At 42.8% G+C, this 18267-nt stretch overlaps 1 pseudogene; it reads left to right on the top strand.

Annotated features, from left to right (window-relative positions):
* Positions 1 to 15693: 15693 nt before the first annotated feature.
* On the top strand, positions 15694 to 15811 carry LOC126337139 (5S ribosomal RNA; annotated as a pseudogene).
* Positions 15812 to 18267: the final 2456 nt, after the last annotated feature.

Genomic DNA, 18267 nt, shown 5'->3' with positions numbered 1-18267 from the left:
TCCTGTGCTAGCTTCTTCATCTCCCAGTACCTACTGCAACCTACATCATTCTGAATCTGCTTAGTGTACTCATCTCTCGGTCTCCCTCTACGATTTTTACCCTCCACACTGCCCTCCAATGCTGAATTTGTGATCCCTTGATGCCTCAAAACATGTCCTACCAACCGATCCCTTCTTCTAGTCAAGTTGTGCCACAAACTTCTCTTCTCCCCAATCCTATTCAATACCTCCTCATTAGTTACGTGATCTATCCACCTTATCTTCAGTATTCTTCTGTAGCACCACATTTCGAAAGCTTCTATTCTCTTCTTGTCCAAACTAGTTATCGTCCATGTTTCACTTCCATACATGGCTACACTCCAAACAAATATTTTCAGAAATGACTTCCTGACACTTAAATCTATATTCGATGTTAACAAATTTATCTTCTTCAGAAACGCTTTCCTTGCCATTGCCAGTCTACATTTTATATCCTCTCTACTTCGACCATCATCAGTTATTTCACTTCCTAAATAGCAAAACTCCTTTACTACTTTAAGTGTCTCATTTCCTAATCTAATTCCCTCAGCATCACCCGATTTAATTGGACTACTTTCCATTATCCTCGTTTTGCTTTTGTTGATGTTCATCTTATATCCTCCTTTCAAGACACTGTCCATTCCGTTCAACTGCTCTTCCAAGTCCTTTGCTGTCTCTGACAGAATTACAATGTCATCGGCGAACCTCAAAGTTTTTACTTCGTCTCCATGAATTTTAATACCTACTCCAAATTTTTCTTTTGTTTCCTTTACTGCTTGCTCAATACACAGATTGAATACCATCGGGGAGAGGCTACAACCCTGTCTCACTCCTTTCCCAACCACTGCTTCCCTTTCATGCCCCTCGACTCTTATGACTGCCATCTGGTTTCTGTACAAATTGTAAATAGCCTTTCGCTCCCTGTATTTTACCCCTGCCACCTTTAGAATTTGAAAAAGAGTATTCCAGTCAACATTGTCAAAAGCTTTCTCTAAGTCTACAAATGCTAGACACGTAGGTTTGCCTTTTCTTAATCTTTCTTCTAAGATAAGTCGTAAGGTCAGTATTGCCTCACGTGTTCCAACATTTCGACGGAATCCAAACTGATCCTCCCCGAGGTCCGCATCTACCAGTTTTTCCATTCGTCTGTAAAGAATTCGCGTTAGTATTTTGCAGCTGTGACTTATTAAACTGATAGTTCGGTAGTTTTCACATCTGTCAGCACCTGCTTTCTTTGGGATTGGAATTATTAAATTCTTCTTGAAGTCTGAGGGTATTTCACCTGTCTCATACATCTTGCTCACCAGCTGGTAGAGTTTTGTCATGACTGGCTCTCCCAAGGCCGTCAGTAGTTCTAATGGAATGTTGTCTACTCCGGGGGCCTTGTTTCGACTCAGGTCTTTCAGTGCTCTGTCATACTCTTCACGCAGTATCGTATCACCCATTTCGTCTTCATCTACATCCTCTTCCATTTCCATAATATTGTCCTCAATTACATCACCCTTGTATAAACCTTCTATATACTCCTTCCACCTTTCTGCCTTCCCTTCTTTGCTTAGAACTGGGTTGCCATCTGAGCTCTTGATATTCATACACGTGGTTTCTTCTCTCCAAAGGTCTCTTTAATTTTCCTGTAGGCAGTATCTATCTTACCCCTAGTGAGATAAGCTTCTACATCCTTACATTTGTCCTCTAGCCATCCCTGTTTAGCCATTTTGCACTTCCTGTCGATCTCATTTTTGAGACGTTTGTATTCCTTTTTGCCTGCTTCATTTACTGCATTTTTATATTTTCTCCTTTCATCAATTAAATTCAATATTTCTTCTGTTACCCAAGGATTTCTAGCAGCCCTCGTCTTTTTACCTACTTTATCCTCTGCTGCCTTCACTACTTCATCCCTCAGAGCTACCCATTCTTCTTCTACTGTATTTCTTTCCCCTATTCCTGTCAATTGTTCCCTCATGCTCTCCCTGAAACTCTGTACAACCTCTGGTTCTTTCAGTTTATCCAGGTCCCATCTCCTTAATTTCCCACATTTCTGCAGTTTCTTCAGTTTTAATCTACAGGTCGTAACCAATAGATTGTGGTCAGAGTCCACATCTGCCACTGGAAATGTCTTACAACTTAAAACCTGGTTCCTAAATCTCTGTCTTACCATTATACAATCTATCTGATACCTTTTAGTATCTCCAGGGTTCTTCCACGTATACAACCTTCTTTCATGATTCTTAAACCAAGTGTTACCTATGACTAAGTTGTGCTCTGTACAAAATTCTACTAGGCGGCTTCCTCTTTCATTTCTTAGCCCCAATCCATATTCACCTACTATGTTTCCTTCTCTCCCTTTTCCTACACTCGAATTCCAGTCACCCATTACTATTAAATTTTCGTCTCCCTTAACTATCTGAATAATTTCTTTTATTTCATCGTACATTTCTTCAATTTCTTCGTCATCTGCAGAGCTAGTTGGCTTATAAACTTGTACTACTGTAGTAGGTGTGGGCTTCGTATCTATCTTGGCCACAATAATGCGTTCACTATGCTGTTTGTAGTAGCTTACCCGCATTCCTATTTTCCTATTCATTATTAAACCTACTCCTGCATTACCCCTATTTGATTTTGTGTTTATAACCCTGTAATCACCTGACCAGAAGTCTTGTTCCTCCTGCCACCGATCTTCACTAATTCCCACTATATCTAACTTCAACCTATCCATTTCCCTTTTTAAATTTTCTAACCTACCTGCCCGATTAAGGGATCTGACATTCCACGCTCCGATCCGTAGAACGCCAGTTTTCTTTCTCCTGGTAACGACATCCTCCTGAGTAGTCCCCGCCCGGAGATCCGAATGGGGGACTATTTTACCTCCGGAATATTTTACCCAAGAGGATGCCATCATCATTTAATCATACAGTAAAGCTGCATGTCCTCGGGAAAAATTAAGGCTGTAGTTTCCCCTTGCTTTCAGCCGTTCGCAGTACCAGCACAGCAACGCCGTTTTGGTTAATGTTGCAAGGCCAGATCAGTCAATCATCCAGACTGTTGCCCCTGCAACTACTGAAAAGGCTGCTGCCCCTCTTTAGGAACCACACGTTTGTCTGGCCTCTCAACAGATACCCCTCCGTTGAGGTTGCACCTACGGTACGGCCATCTGTATCGCTGAGGCACGCAAGCCTCCCCACCAACAGCAAGGTCCATGGTTCATGGGGGGGGGGGGGGTCATGCATGTGTGTCATGCACATATTATTCATTAATTACAGTAAATAATTCACCTCACTTATTTGAAACTTGCATATTTTATGTGTTCCGTGCCAATATATTGACTTCCATATGCTCTCGGTATTTAAATATTTTACACGACTTTTTATTCCTTCCAACGTATTCGTCTCCAGATGGGAGTAGTTAATAAGCCAAGGCTCACTGATAAGCTCAACCGACTGTTTCTGTATGCCTAGCTGAAATAAATCATTAAAAGACGGTCGGCAGATCAACGATAGCCAACGTTTTCTCTGCAAGTGTCACCGAACGCATTAATGGAAATCGTATTCACAAAAATTCTCTCGATCAAAGGAGATTTGTTTGACCCTACTCATAGAGTTCGACAAAAATATTATGACCGTGAATCGATTCCAGAGCTACAAGATCGCTGAGAGTAGCAACATACAATCTCTTGTTAGAGTTGCCATCCAATAGAATTTATGAATACAGGCATCCTAGTGAAAACTGCAATAACTGCAATGCCCCAGTTATGATGTGAAAAGTGCATAGAACTTTGTTGATCTTGGAAGACATCAGAGGACCAATTGCGCCAGGTTTTAGACCCCCACATGTACTGCAGCGTGGGTCGTTGCGACGACAGCGGCATCAGTCGTGGGTACATCAGAAGCAGCAGCAGGTCAGCTCCTTAATATCGCCCGTCTGGGGGTTATGTCTTTTTCGATGAAGAAAACCTTTGGAATTTCTTCAACGGTTGGCTGCAGAATATCTGCTCGTCCCATGTTGCGAATTACGTTGCACGCTTACCCTGGGATCCGTACCGAAAACGACTAACAGGGGATATTGAGTGTTTACAGAGAAGGGCAGCACGAATAGTCACACGTTGATTCCATGGCAGAGTGTCAGAGCTGTTTCATGTCATTTCACGGAGAAATGGCAGACTCTTGAAGATCGACGTAAACTATCTGGACAAAGCACACTTACTCTGTTTGAAGATCCGGCTCTAAATAATAACTCTAGGAACATTCTACAACCCTCTAGGTATCACTACCGTAAGGATCTCGACGACAAGGATGCGTTAATTACGTCACGCAAGGAGGCGTTTATAAAATTACACTTCACACGCTCCATGCGTGCATGGAACGATAAGAGGTCCTAATGTCTGGTACAGTTGGACGTGCCCTCTGCCATGCACTTCACAGTTCTTTCCAGAGTCTAGATGCAGACGCATTTTTCTTTATTACGTTTCCAAGTATAAGTCAATTTTACACGAGGCCTGTGAAAATACTCTTGGGATGCGTCCCGGTTTCGCAGATAGCGCTAAATATCTACTACCAGACGACTTGTCTGGTGTAGTGGTGATTTTGTTTGCACGGCACTGCTTGAGTTACGATTAAAAATCATATAAGAACGTTAAGTAACTTAATATCATCCTTCATATAAATTGAACGATTTAAGCAGCACACGCCTCTAGCCTAGGGTGACTAAACGTCCCGGAAAACCGGGATTGTCCCGGTTTTCATCCCTGTGTTCCGGCGTCCCAAAAATTTGTTTCGGGACCCTCAAAAGTCCTGGAATTCAGTTTTTAAATACATTTCGTGAAACTTTCTCAAATTTTGGGGATTTCACTATATTAAAGGAAATACAACACAAGAAATTAATATATTTTAGCTTATTTGTCTAAAACCTCCATTGTCCCATACTAGTAAACACAGTAACAGTATTGATACACTCAGGCAATAATTTAATTTGAGCGGTACTTTGGCCAACAAGTAGTAAGTTGTATTATTGTAACAGATCTATGAAACCGTTCGCTTGTCACGCCACTTACTCACACACTCATTGTCAGAACAGTGTAGTAGCTGATGTTTTGTCAGACAAACTGCAATAGTTTTTTCTCATATTAGTGGTATTATTGCTGCAGTACTGTGAAACGCAATTCCGAAACGTGCCTGCAAGTTCAGTGACTGTTATTCCAAGGAATGGAATTGCATTAAGAAAGGTCGTTTTGATTACGAAGCAGAGTGTTCCGGATGTAACTGTTTTATTAGTATAAAGTCATGGTGGACGTTCCGACATAGTTGATCACATCAGGTCAAAGACACACATTAACAGATACAGTGCACCGAGCTGAAGTAAAACTCTACAAAATTATTTTGTGAAACATCAGTCAAGTGAAGAGACGAAAGTTCGAACAGCCGAGCATACAGTAGCCTACCACACGGTAAAACATCACCAAACTTATAGATCTAGTGATTATACTAATAAGGTTAACAGCATTATGTTTGATGATTCTTCCATTGTAAAAAAGTTTAGTTCAGCAACAAGTAAAGTGTCAGCCTTAGTGAAAGGAGTTGTTGCTTCCAGAGTGTAAAGGAAAGCCTTGAATACACCAAAAAGTCTTCTTTCTACGGGATATCCACTGAGGCCAGTTTTTCGATATTAATCAGGGAATTCAGACCAAACTTTTGAAGGTGAATTCCCTACCTAATGAAATATCTGACAAAATTTCAAGATTTTGTATGAATACTATCGAAATATTTGATCTTGAGAAAAATAAATGTGTGGCATTTTGTGGAGACAACAGCAACACGAACTTTGGTGGTTTAAAAAGACAAGGCAAATGCAACGTATTTACCAAATTAAAGGCAACATTGCATGAAAACATTGAAGGCATATGTTTTACACAATAGCGTGCAGACATATGGTGACAGTTTAAGCTGTGATGTTGACACTATCGTCATGAAGGTATACTCACACTTTTACATATATACTGTTAGAACAGAGAGGCTTAAGGAGTTCTGTGATTATGTGGGAACTGAATATATGAATGTAATGTGTCGCTCGAAAACTTGCTGGTTATCACTGTTTTCAGCAGTTGAAAGAGTAATCCGCCTGTTTGAACCGTTAAAAGAGTTTTTATTAACTGAAGACAAAGCCCCCAAAATATTGGTTCAGTTTTTCAGTAACCGTTTACGTGAAGCCTCCTTATGATTCATTCACAGTCAGCTTAGCACTTTGCAGCATGGGATAAAGGAAATTGAGGGAAGCACGAAAAGTGTAATAGAGGTAAATGATGTTTTGAAAAATACTCTGGAAACTGTTACTAAGAGGAGAGAACAGCAGTTCATTTCTTTTAATGTTAAATCTGTCCTTAAAAGAGCAGAAGTATCAGAAGCAGCGGAAAGGAGTTTTAGAGAAGAAGTTAACAAGTTTATGACATTTGTGTAGAATAACTCAGCAAGTGGAGCGCCTCATATTTACTCTCATCCCCAGTGTTTGATTGGATATTACTGAAGAGTGTGCCAAAATGGGAAAGTGTTGAAGAAACAGTTTCTTATTTGAAGAGTAAAGAGATTGAAATCGATGATTCCATTCTCTTTGATAGTTCGGCATACTGACAACTTTTGTTGAAGAAAGTCTTCACAAGTAGAATGACGAAAAAAAACGCCATTGGGATGTCATGAGAAGTGGGTGAGATTTTTTAAAAGCTGTAACTGTCTTCAGCATTTCTCTGAGTTGGTAATAATTGCAAGGTATTTATTTGCAAACCCAGCCCATAATGCCAATGTGGGAAGGATATTTTCGTTCATGAACATCCAGTGGACTGATGAAAGAAACAGAATGGTGGTGGACTCTCTTGAAGCAATCCTGTAGATCCTGTACAACTACAAAATGGATTTTGCGAGTTTTATCGCTGTGTCTAAAAGAAGAAAGACATGATCAAGAAGACTGGAGGCAGTGAAAAATACCCTTTTCTCCAAGGACAGTCAATTCCATCTACAAGTGCTCAGTAATATTAAAGCTCTTGTTAATATTAATTGATTAAAAGTTGAATGATTGTAAAATTTTGTAAAATCGTAATACATTTCTTTATTACTGTATACGTTTATTAAATGTCATTAATTATACAGATAATCTAGATCATATCAATCTTTTGTATCCTCTTATTAGTTATAATAATCGGGTTAACAAAATGTATCAACAAAACATTAAATTTAAAGTTAAGAAACCTGGGTACATGTGGAATGAGGTGTCCGTTCGCACCCGGATGAATGTGTCCCGGTTTTCACCGAAAATAACTTGGTCACCCTACTCTAGCCTGGGTTCTGCAGCGCCTAAAGGCTTGAGCGTAGTGTTCGACAGCAACTCGGTAACAATGCGAACCTTGGATGAAAGGCGCCGCCCGACTGCTGCGGTTGATCTGCCCGCTGGGCGGCTGCACCAGTCCGCCGCGAGTGTCAAAATCCCTCCTGTAGGTCCTGACAGAAGCCTTTTGATACTAACAGAAAATGCGGCGGGGAATTGTAATTCATCACACTTCAGCCAATTCGCATGAAATATTTATAACAAGCTGCCTGTTGACTTTTGTCTTTGGTTCTTCGGCCCTCGTTTGTTGCTGACTTTTCAGATGTTTCGCCAGCACGAGTGGCTGGCACTGCCAAAGCTTCCCTACACATTGCTGTTAGTGGACTGGCGCGTAGTTCGAGGCCGCACATTGTATATACCTGGCGCGCCGTCCAAGGACCTTACCGTGGGCATTGGGCATTTCCGGTGAGTTCTCCCCTTGCTATCTTCAACGGTCGTTCGCTGCAACACGGGAATACAGATTCGGTTCATGTGAGGCTTTCTTCTTTCTTGTTGAAGCTATTCTCATGTTTGTGTATTCCTATAGCTTCTCCGAACAAGGGGGTATGATAGATCTTCTCTACATGGAGAACTTGTTCAGGGAAGCTATAGAAATATACACACACAAGAAAGAAGAAAGCTTCACGGCGAACGGATCCTGGATTCCCGTGCTGCAGCGAACGACCATTGCAGGTAGCAAGGGGAGAACCTCACCGGAAATGCCCACGGTAAGGCCATTGGACGCTGGCGCGCCAGATACATATGTTACAGTGGAATATTAGGGAAGGTAAACCTTCTCTAGTGGATGTACCCCATCACTAAAATGATCAGTGAGAGCTTACCACAAACTGAAAAAAAAGCACATCCACTAGTGAAGGTGGTCCACAGCTCGTGGTCGTGCGGTAGTTTTCTCGCTTCCCGCGCACGGGGTCCCGAGTTCGATTCCCGGCGGGGTCAGGGATTTTTCCTATCTCGTGATGACTGCGTGTTATTGTGCTGTATTCATCATCATGATTCATCCCCATTACGGTCGGAGAAAGGCAATGGCAAACCACCTCCACTAGGACCTTGCCTAGCACAGCGGTGCGGGTCTCCCGCATCGTCCCCTACGCTCCCCGGAGTATGGGACCTCATCATCATCAGTGAAGATGGACCATCACTGTACGCGGCTAGGGAAAGTGTACAGTAGCACATTATCCACTAGCGAAGGCGTACCATCGCTGCTCCGGGGTTATTAAGGGTGCGTCCAACAATGTTACCACGCTTCAGCTTGAATGTCATTGTCATCAGCTCGTTATTGTTATGTTATACAGCAGTGCAGTTATGGCCATCTAAGAATAATCTCAGAGAAAACTGTTGCCCTGAGGACAGTTGCAACGTATCAGTTGATGAAAAGGGACCAGGGATGCTTCAAATGCAACTGCCAGAAAAAATGTCAGACTCTGAGATGTTTTGGCAAAAACTAAAATGTTTTGTGCAACTCAAAGTGATTTGGTGCACGTCCTTGCTGCAATAAATGAATTTTACATAAAATGACTATGTTTTAAAACTACAGGTCGTAAATGCAAGTTTCGAAGTACGACTGTTTTGTTATTACATCCATGGTTCACATTCCTTACTTCTTGGCAATGAAGGTGTACATTCACTAGTGATAGTGCACTATCCCTAGTCAATGTGCATTGTTTGATAGAAAAGGGATCAGTGTCCCACTTCCACTGAAGTGGCGAGCTCCAGTCCACCACTACCACTGGAAGGTGAAGCTTTCGCGCTGGCGAGACATCTGGAAAACAATCCTGAAACAAACCTCGTCCGAAACCAACAAGCAGTTTGTCAACAGTGCCACAATAGTCTTAACAGTTCTATAGATATTTGTAAGATACCTAAAATAAGCACCGCAGGTGTTACGGAAATGGAAAATTCTATTGATGTGCTGGGTTCACAGAATGGATTGGTAGTCAGGGGCTCGTTATTGTTAGCCAGTCAATATACTGAAATAATAATTAGAAGGCGGCCGGAGTGGCCGTGCGGTTCTGGGCGCTACAGTCTGGAGCCGAGCGACTGCTACGGTCGCAGGTTCGAATCCTGTCTCGGGCATGGATGTGTGTGATGTCTTTAGGTTAGTTAGGTTTAATTAGTTCTAAGTTCTAGGCGACTGATGACCTCAGAAGTTAAGTCGCATAGTGCTCAGAGCCATTTTAATACTTAGAAAAGTGTTTTATGTGCAAACATCCACTTTTTCAAATGGAACAATGCCCATTGACATTAACAAACTAGAAGTAGGTTAAATTAGACCGTCAGGGAAGCTTGTTCGAGGATTCTAGTACAAGTTGTTTACGAGATGTATTTTAAAAACTGTCCACACCGACACTTGTGCAATACCTGTGGTAGCGCGCAGTAGAGAACAGCACAAACGCATGCACTAGTTACTTGGATTCTGACCAGTAACGAGACAACTGACCATCACAGGTTTCGTTCAAAACGACCACCGGCACAGGCAATAGAGCTTCCAGTCTGGTATGGAAGGACTACTACATACGTGCTAGCATTTCAGTAGAGATTTCCGAACAGGCTGCAGTAATACGCCGTTGCATATCATTGTGCGTAGTTGGTAAGTCCTTGTAGACAGCGTCTTTCTGCTTTCCCCACGGAAAAAAGTGTATAGGCGTCAAATCTGGGGAACGGGCCGGCCAAGGTATAGGTCCTCCGCGTCCAATCCAGCGATTTGGAAACTATTCGTGAATACTTGCTGTAGTACTCCTTGCACTGTGGGCCGGACAACCATCATGTGGGTTCCACAGGTTCCTCTTAGTCTGCAGAGGAACATCTCCTGGAATGTGTGGATGATGGTTTGTTGGGAGGCTGCGATACTTCTGCACGTTCAGAGTTCCGTCTATGAAAAATGGGCCTGTCAGCTGACGGTTCACTATACCAAACAACCCATTTACACTTCATGCACACTAACGCTCCGCTGACGAAGCCAATAAGGATTGTCAGCAGACCAGTAGTGCATGTTTCGGTGGTTTCGAATGGCTCTATGGGACTTAACATCTGACGGCATCAGTCGCCTAGACGTAGAACTACCTAAACTTAACTAGCCACACATCCATGCCCGAGGCAGGACTCGAACCTGCAACCTTAGCAGGAGCGCGGCTCAGGACTGAAGCGCCTAGAACTGCTGGGCCACAGCGGCCGGCTTCGGTGGTTTACGTGGCTATTATAGGTAACTCTAGCTTCATCATTAAACAAGATACATGATGCATCTCGATTATTCTGTAGTAATGCCCATCTACAGAAGTTGAAGCGATTTTCATAATCTTTTCCATGCAGCTCTCGATGGAAAGGGATGTGATGCCGATTGAGAATGACTCATGCCACTTTCTCATGCGACTGGGTGGGAGCTAACGTGCGGATCGACTGCAACAGCAGCAAGATCATTTATTTCCACATCTTCTGTCGTCACTTGTTTCCTTCTTTTACATTGTCTACGTGTTCCACCACCCCTTTCATGTACCTGGTTGAAGAGTTGGTAAACAACAGCCGAGTTACTTGACACCTATAGAGATATCTTGCCGCATGCACCGTATAAGAACAAACTGGATTCTTCCTAACTCTCCATGCACCATGAGCATCTCAGTTTTTTCTGCATTGGTAAATCCCATCATCCACGCACATCTTACAGCTTCGATTGTCTCACACTAACTGCCCAGCAAGTCGCAGTGGACTCAGGGAAAACACAAGCACATTACATTGTAAGCAACTATAAACATATTACCTAGCAACTTCACAGGCTGAGTGGCACAAACAAGTGACAATGTGGAAACTTTTCAAATATGATATCTCGTCAACTCAACGACTCGCACCAGAGTCCTGCAACAAAATATCACTGACATTCTGATTCACCCTACTTTTAGTGTTTTAATGTCAATAGGCATTGTTCCATTTAAAAATGGTGTGTATTTGCGCAAAGAATACACTTTGTCAGTGTCATTCCCATCTGTTATTGGCTAACAGTACGAGCTCCTGACTATCAGGCTATTCTGTAAATACCGCACATCAATAGCACTTTCCGCAACATCTGCGGCCCAAATTCTAGGCGTTTCACCCTTATATACATACCTTTCTCATGTATCGAAGTATCTATTTCTGGAAAAGTTATCAAAATCCCTACAGACATTCCAGATATTAGTCTTTATGTATAAGCAGAAGAAAAGCGCGGGGAACTTTAATTTATAGAGTGTATGGACGTGTAATGTATGCATATACATATGGACACTGGTAATTACAATTTCGTGTGGTTCAGTGTCCTGCAGCATGTCATTCAATTGGATGTCACCTCAGCGACTTGTGTCTTCCTACGGAGTTATGCAAGCGGGAAAATGCTGTCTGCAGTTAAACGTGGAATCCGAAACACGTGTAGTTTCTGGCGAATGTCCGCATCACTGAGAGGCAATTTCTAGGTCACAAAACAGATATAAAAATCTGTGCCCCGACGGGAATTTTTTTAACTACGTCTATTATTGAAATGAAACAAGAATTACAAGGTTTTATAAATGTTTACGCTTATGCGAGAAGTATAATTTCCTTCACATAGACTCACAATAATAATAATACTCTTTAGAAGGACGCAAAGTTACGTGAAACAAAGCCTTCTGTCTGTTGCGTTCTCAGTGTGGCTGTAGAGTAGTCTACACTTTTATTCCTTTCCTTTACGTACTTAAAATGATTTTTTCGACTGCTGTACCTTTTCGTTATTATGCCCGCGCTTTACCACCAGACTAGGAAGTCCAACTTCGAGTCTGAGTTTAACACGGAATCCGACCACCTTTCTGGCGAATGTCCACATCACTGAGCGGAGAATGCTAGATCTGGCACCTGGGAGTTTCTCGAGCGAGCCCGTTTGGTAGCGTGTGGCCAGCAGCAGTGCTACTCTGAGCTCTGCTGTGGCAGTGCGATTCAGCGGGATCGATTACAGTGGAGAAGTACCACCCAAAGCATTTGGCAGCTGAGGAAGTAGCTGACAATTCTAGCTTGCTGCCAGAACTTAATCGAAAATTTCTTTCCAATAGACGCTGGAAAACACTTGCGATCATAGAAAACCGAAAGCCTTTAACGCCGCCAGGTAGGTTCCGACGACAACCAACTTAGGAGAGTTACTGAGAGCCTGATCCAGCTCTCAAGGCTGGACAAGAGCACCTTCCCCCATATTCTGGAAACTGGCGGTGGCATCCACTTTAACCGCAGGATGAGCCCAAGGGCACGGCCAGACATGACGATGTCTTACATGTTGGTACAAATCTTTCGAGGAAGGATGAACTGCGAAAATAAAGTTGGCTGACACAATCTGGGAGTGGTATTAATTACGGCTACGATATGACAAATGTAACTAGGCATTAGATTACAGTAGCGTCTGCAAAAACAGAATCACGCAGAAAGATTTGTTGGCTTTGTTTGACGTTGTATCTACAGTACGTAATTAGTGTTAAACACATGAGTACACAGTAGCTTTGCAATTCCTTCTTTTTTGTGACTGGACAGGTCGCTGTTACGCCTAACTCAGACAAACCCAATTGCCTTCAAATGAATTGGAACAAGCGAGTTTAAATGGAGCTAAATGATCAATTCCGAGGAATTGTTGTCATGTCACGATATTACCTCTCGTAAAGGACATCCTGATACGACAGTGTCGTCTAATTGTAACATAAATAGATGAAGATATACGGAGATCTGTTTTTGTAGACCAATGATTCATTATTGCCACCTTGTACACGTGGTCGTACAATATAGTTTACTTTGCTTGCGGGTTGATGAGACTCTAGAGGATCTGTCAGTAGGGACAGGTAAACATAGTTGGAGGAGGGTTCAACTGGTACCAGGTATACTCGTGTATTATCTCATCCACTTCCATTGTCGAAAAGACGGAAACGTATCATACTGCAATTGGTTCTTGAATGTTTTTGATGGTCTGTGGAATGTCGATATTTACACTGGTGGGAAAAAACGTAACAACAAAAAAATAATTTATGAGGAGTAATGAAATTTCGGGAACGCAACTGTCTAGTTAACATATTTAAGTGCTTAACATTGCAAGATGACAACTTAAGGCAAGCGCGAGATTGCCATTGGAAATGTGGAATGCTGGTACGTTAATAAACGATGTAAATGCCAGAATGTTGAATGCGGCATACAGACGTGCATGTACTGTGTTGTTCAAGTGTCAGATGTCAGTTTTGGGGATATAGCTCCATGCGTGTTCTACTTGGTCGATCAGAACAGGGTGTGGATGATGATGCAGTTGTCGTCAGATGATGCCCCATATGTATTCGATTGGAGACAGATCTGCTGCTCAAGAAGGCCAAGGCAATATGTCAGAATTTTATCGAACATATTTTTGGGTTGCAACAGCAGTATGTAAGTGATGGTTATCCTGTTGGAAAACACCCACTGAGATGGTAGCGGAGCAGGTCGAATCACCAGACTGACGTACAAATTCGTGGGGTAACCACGAAAGTGGTCATATGATCATACTAAATGGCACCCCAGGCCGTAACACCAGGTACAGGTGTATCCAGCACGCAGACAGCTTGGTTGCAGGCCTTCACCTGATCTTCTAATCGACACACGGCCGTCGCTGGTTCGAAGGCAGAAGCAGCTTTCATCAGAAACGCAACAAACTTCCACTCTGCCCCCCCCCCCCCCCAGCCCCAAGTGAGTTTATATGGCTGTGATTTGCTGTCAGTGGAAAGCACGCTACAGAGCGTCTAGCTCGGAGTTGTCTTTGAAGTAACGGATCAGAAGCAACTCGCTGTGTCAGTGTGGTGCCAGATGCTGCCCAAGTCGCTGCTGCACATGAAGTGCGGTGCGCCTCAGCCATGCGCCGAACTCGTTGGCCTTCCCTCTCGGTAATCGCACGTAGCCATCCGGAGTCCGGTCTTCTTGTGACCATACATTCTTGTGACCACCGCTGCCAGCATTCATGTGCAGTGGCTGCATTCCTGCCAAGTCTCTCTTGAACATAGCAGGAGAAACATCTAGCTTCTCGTAGCCCTATTACACGACTTCGTTCAAACTCACTAAGGTGTTGATAATGGCGTCGTTGACGCCGTAAAAGCATTCTAGGGTAACATCAACTCACCACGTCTAATCTTAAAGGAAACTAACACTCATGCTAACGCTTACAGTGTGTATTTAAATCAAATCTAGTATTTAACCTCACAATCGGGCTGCTAACACCACTCTTATACGACTGTCACGGAATCTTTCAAATGTAGAATCACGCCTACCAACTTTCGTTTATCTCTGGTTTGTTGGGGTTGCTGTTTTTTCCATCAGTGTATTAGACGAGTCATTAATTGAGACAATTCTGCATCGGCAGCTGCATGCGTTTGGATGATGGCGTCGTAGGAGCAGTTCGACTGCGTTGTTGGGATCCGCGAACAAGTACGAAGTGAGTGAGTTTGGAGCGCCATTGGATTCACATCGCGATCTCGGTGCCTGCGTAGTGAGGACACCGGGAAGGAAACCGTTACATTGTGTGTTACTGTTCTTTTTTAATGCAACTTTGATCGCTATTTTGAGCCATACAAAGCCAACCCGTACGTGAACGATCAAATAATTGGCGACCATTACAAGACGCAGCTCGACCAGTAATTAGCCGATATTCCACTAATAAAAGACAAACCACTTCTCCACTAGCAGGTGGGAGTGGAAGGAATCAGACACGTACTTCATTACCACATGACCAGTGAATATTAGCATTCAGGGACCTCCACTGCTATCCATCGAGGTATTCTAGACACGTACAAGCGCTGTATGAAAATACGTGCCCGCAGGGCTGTGAGAGTGTATCAGCTCTGACAAATATGGCGTCCCTGGTTATGCACGATTCAATGACAGCAGCGGCGTAATTATGTCGCACAATTACGCTTCCTCTACCGTGAAAGGCACACGCTAAGCTTTGTCCACAAAGGCGGCCCCCAGCGAGGCTACTGCGAAATATCTGAACGGCGACCTCAAAATGTTTTCCACGCTTCTGCGCGTCGTGCGTGTGTGCTTCACTGCGGATAACGGAGCTTTTAATCAAGAGTGTACGCTGTTGTACACTTAATGAAGAAGAATCCACAGTGTCATCGCTTGTTTTATGTGAGACCGTCAATTTGCCTCGTCTTGTAATCAATATAGTGGGTACTACTTCGAAAAGAACAGTCTAAAACAGGGGTGGTCAAACTTTTTTACCTATCGTCCACTTCTCTATTTCTGTTAGTAACAAAATTTTCCAACCACACACCGATTCCTAAGTAATTGTGATGTATAAAGTAGGGAGTTAACTTTAAAGCCAACGGCCTTGTCACAGTGGTAACACCGGTTCCCGTCAGATCACCGAAGCCAAGCGCTGTCGGGCTGGGCTAGCACTTGGATGGGTGACTGTCTGGTCTTCCGAGCGCTGTTGGCAAGCGGGGTGCACTCAGCCCTTGTGAGGCGAACTGATGAGCTACTTGATTGAGAAGTAGAGGCTCGGGTCTCTTAAACTGAATAAACACGGCCGGGAGAGCGGTGTGCTGACCAATTGCCCCTCCATACCCTCATCTAGTTACGCCTGTGGGCTGAGGATGACACAGCGGCCTGTCGATGCCGTTGTGCCTGCATAGCCTGTTCGAGGGGAGTTTCCGTTTTTATTAGCTTTAAAGTAACTTTAATTTAGAAAATTTATAAAGCAAAGTTACTGCAAGTTGAAGAACATATAATAATTACTTACCAAAGAATGGTCAAAATTTTATGAAAAGCCAATGAAACTGTTTTAAGACCTCAGTCTCCTACCGCCCACCATGAAAGTTGCCACTAGTGGGCGATAGAGACCGAGTTACTATTACTGGTCAAAAACATTCTACTATAAGGCTATGTGATAGATATCATAATATCCAGGATACCTCACTATAAAAATAAAGAAAAAATGGCAAGGCAGATGTAACGGAAGACTGGCAATATCAGTAAATAGGCAGAAAAAGAAAAATGCTGAAACCCAAATACGCAGCCTGCTGTGAACTCCGAGAGACAACTTTAACCATAGATCATCAAAACTAGGTGACAGTAGTGATGAAGGTACTCTGAGAGGAAACGGAAGTTCCCTTCAACTCACGCAAAATTTTGTATCACAATTATTTTCGCTTGTAACTTTCGACGCGGTCGTTTCCGGGCCAGAGCTTTTACCTTTCTCCATCCCTCTGAAAGTTTGTAACATCATCACGGAGTCACCCTACATGAATTTCTTCGGGGCAGCTTCCATGAACTTGTACTGCGAGGCCTGGTATTTGAGTACTGCTGATGTCATGACAATTTTTTTTTTTTTTCATTCGAAGCCTGAGGTCAAAATACCTCGTTACGTATAGCTAGTTTTGCTTTCAGGGCGGTCATTTAATTAGTATTAATTGGTTAAACGTCCATAACTCTGGTAATTCTTCGACTAGACAAAACCCAATTTAGCTTTTTTAATCATCTGATCAAACGGATTCGTTTGATATGACTCACAATAACATCATGTTTGATTTTTATTTCGGCGTTTTCTAGCAATTTTCGTTCAATTATACTTTTATCCTCTCTAGCCTCCTTTAACCCTGTTCAATCAATATACTATAAACACTGTTTGCATGCGAACGGAATCGGAAATTTGTGAGGGATTCCGAATGTAATTTAGACACGCTGAATTATCTGTATAATTTATCTGCCATATGGCTTAAAATTATATAAAATTATATGAGTTATATCCGTAATCTGACATAGGTTTCGCTTGATACCACTGTGATGAACCTGGAACTACCAGAGGAATAGAAGCACCCTCACTTGAGAGCAGCAACATATGTAGCGGAGCTGTTGACACACTGTCGACCAGAGCAGGAACCAGACTCTTCCACAGTTCCAGGCGTACACATTTTCTAGATGACACTGAACTGGACTTTCATGGTGCTAGGGTGACAACACTGATGCAGCAAGATGTTTAGTCAGGGCCACTTCTACCATTAGCCAAGACGAGGCGGCCGCCTAGGACACCAAAATTTTTGGGGCATCAAAGGGTGGAAAAACTTAATTTCAAATCAAACAGCAAAAAACTGAGCAAATAAAGATAAGAAATGAAAAAGCGAAAAAATTAAAATACCGAATTGTTTTCAAAAGCATGAGGAACACGTACTTAATAAGCTTTCACTTTCTTTGACGAAAGAAAACACGTTGCCTCTACCTACCTAAAAACTAAAGCAGGCGCTACTGAGTACGAAACGGAAACAAACGTGACCTTGATTCATGTCTGTTGAGAGATGGAGCGGGCCACGTGCACTGGCTTGCGGTCATGTGACCTGAACCCGTGCCTCGCTGTTTCTCTGTATGTTATTGTCTCTGCAGATTATTTGCCAAGCGGCTTGTGTTGATGTTTTCAGTTCTACTATTTCCTGTGGATAATCGATCACGTATTTACAAGCTAGGTTTTGTACTCCTCTTTCAACAAATCCAAAAGGAGTAAAAGGTAAGTCCAATTCATACTAACCAAACACAAACATGAGTTGGTGTCCGTCTGTAAATCGGTCTCATATCAAGATAAAATAACTATACTGTACTTTTTTTCAAACAAATTAGCTGTCTCTTTCGTAAAATTCAGGACAATAGTAAGAGACGTGGGACACTCGTTGTCCTCGGTCAGTTTTAAACCAATTGAGAACATCATGAAAACTGAAGATTATCCCCAGAAAAAGACGACATCTGGTCTCTTTAGTTTAATTATTAAAAGGATAATAGGAGATAAGTATTGTTGTGCCGTTGGATTTTGTTGATGGTGGCTGGAGGAAGGGGTGGGGGGGGGGGGGCTTGTAGGTAGACAGATGGTAGGAACAAAGAGGAAGCGTCACTTCTCAATTTTCGACT

This window comes from Schistocerca gregaria, chromosome 2 (genome assembly GCF_023897955.1).
Source record: "Schistocerca gregaria isolate iqSchGreg1 chromosome 2, iqSchGreg1.2, whole genome shotgun sequence".
Classification (NCBI taxonomy): domain Eukaryota; kingdom Metazoa; phylum Arthropoda; class Insecta; order Orthoptera; family Acrididae; genus Schistocerca; species Schistocerca gregaria.
The sequence above is the reverse complement of the archived record's forward strand: the minus strand, read 5'-3'. Positions and strand labels throughout refer to the sequence as shown.